Source organism: Ceratina calcarata, unplaced genomic scaffold (genome assembly GCF_001652005.2).
Source record: "Ceratina calcarata isolate Rehan_Ccalc_2016 unplaced genomic scaffold, ASM165200v1 scaffold1774, whole genome shotgun sequence".
NCBI classification, from domain to species: domain Eukaryota; kingdom Metazoa; phylum Arthropoda; class Insecta; order Hymenoptera; family Apidae; genus Ceratina; species Ceratina calcarata.
Genome location: NW_017139148.1, coordinates 1 through 2,110, shown reverse-complemented (window position 1 = coordinate 2,110; position 2,110 = coordinate 1). Strand labels below are relative to the sequence as shown.

The 2,110-nt window shown below is 40.8% G+C and overlaps 1 pseudogene; it reads left to right on the top strand.

Moving 5' to 3' along the window:
* The first annotated feature begins 1,370 nt into the window (after positions 1-1,370).
* LOC108632829 (7,8-dihydro-8-oxoguanine triphosphatase-like) lies at positions 1,371-1,967 on the top strand (annotated as a pseudogene).
* The last annotated feature ends 143 nt before the right edge of the window (positions 1,968-2,110 follow it).

Genomic DNA, 2,110 nt, shown 5'->3' with positions numbered 1-2,110 from the left:
TGGTCCCCACCATGGTCGCGTCGTCCCCACTTTCCGGCCGAGGTAAAAAATATCTCAACGCTGGGGCTTCCCTATACTTTCAATTTTCTCCTATGGTACTGTTTCTTACGCTTGGGCATCTCTCGAGCCCAAAATTTTGTCCCCCACCACGTAAAATTTTTTTTACGTTATGGTAATGTGAACAGACCATTTTGCGTCTTTCCAACCGTGCCCCCTACTACTGAATTATAATATAATATTATAATACTAAATTATAATATATTGAATAACCAATTTCTTAGTTTGTTTTTGCATGAAACTTTTCTTTAAACCCGTGTTCTCGTCACAAGCGAGGCATACGGGCGCGGCAACGCACGCGGCGGTTCCCGCGCTCCTGTCCGCCTTGTATGTATACTCGCGCTCTGATTGGTCAGGGTTTTTTATTAATAACTCAATAACCACGCCTCGGACAACTTTTTCACAAAGGAAAAAGTTGTTTAAAATCACCTCAGCTCCTCCTCATTTACGTGCGTAGTATTAGTTCTGGGACACCTTGTATAATGTATACAACCTCTACGCTGAGGTGTGGTCAAGTATTGTCGATGACTATTTTAACCGTAAGAAAAAAACGTGCGGCGTCTGGCAACAGCCACGCTTTCTTTCTTCACCCTTATCTCTGTTTAGAAGATACTTCCGCTGACCGCGTACGTGATTTTTGGCACGTCTCTTTTCGTTTCTTTCCCTCTTTCCTTCTCTCTCTATCGTTGTTATCTTTCTTTTCTATTAGTCTTATACGGTCAATTCCTACCACCAGTTAGTCTTGATCCGACCGAGCATAGAGACGCTGTACAAGTAACTTTATTAAAGACTTGAAAATTATAATACGCGGAACGAATCGTATTAATTTATATACCCCTGACACGATCCCACAAGCGTGAGATTGTTCTGGTTAATCATTATGTACTTTATAAAATCGTCGGTCACGTACCTTTAAAAAGACACGAAAATGATCCTTGATGATTCATCTATCCATATAGGTTTTTTTCACGGTCTTCGCATTTTTGTAACGTTTTTCAATGAGTAAAAGATACAACACACCACGTTTCATAAGAGTCATACGTAAAAGAGCCTAATTTTTATAAGGCTTTTAACAAAAAGAAAATGTTCTATAAAAACAGTGAAAAAATTCAGAAAAGCTGATAAAAATATAAAGTATGAAACATCGAACTTCTTCGAATCATAAAGTAGTCAATTATTGATAAGTTGTATTATCGAGGCTGCGGGTATATTAAATAGCGCACGCTGCAATAGCATTCAGGTACGAAGTTCAGTAATTCAAAACTGTCTCCGAAGTGTCTCGCGTTCGTCTGCCTCAGAGATTAAGATTGAAAATGAGCGAAAGAGTTTTTTCGCTGGTTTTCGTTCGAAGATTGGCCAACGACCGAGATCGGCCAACGGCCGAGATCTTGCTCGGTTATAAACTGCGTGGCGAAGGGAAGAATATGTGGCACGGCTTTGGAGGCAAACTCGAGCGGGACGAATCGATCGCTGAATGCGCCGTTCGGTAATAATTCGATTTTAACTTCATTAAGCAAAAAGATATAAATTGAGAGCCTGAGCGTGGTTCATCAGAACTTCAGAAGAGATAAACCGCGTACTTAATATAAACTGTAAAATAAAATTGTTTAATCAAACGAAACCTGGACGAGGTTCTCTTTCTTTCATAAAATAATCCAATTAGTCAATAATATAGATTATATATTTTACAGTTCACGTTAAACACTGACTTGTCACAAGTCTTCGTTAGTTCATTCGTACAAAAGCGTTGGCTCGTTTTGGTTTCAGAGAAATGAGGGAGGAGTGCGGGTTGAGAGCGAGGAGGGTCGACAAAGTCGGGCTGTTGGAATTCTAGTACGAAGGCGAGGACACCTACAAAGTCTACGTATTTCAAACGGACGACTTCTGCGGCGAATTGACGGAATTCGAAGGTAATGAAAACAAAAGGGAGCTTCTTATATTTTATGTTGACGTCTCGGCTTTTATATGGCCATATACAGGTATTTGTCAGAGTTCTGTATAGGACGGAGCGACGGGCCGATCTCCTCGCAGCCTGGGCTAACCGCAGTTTGCG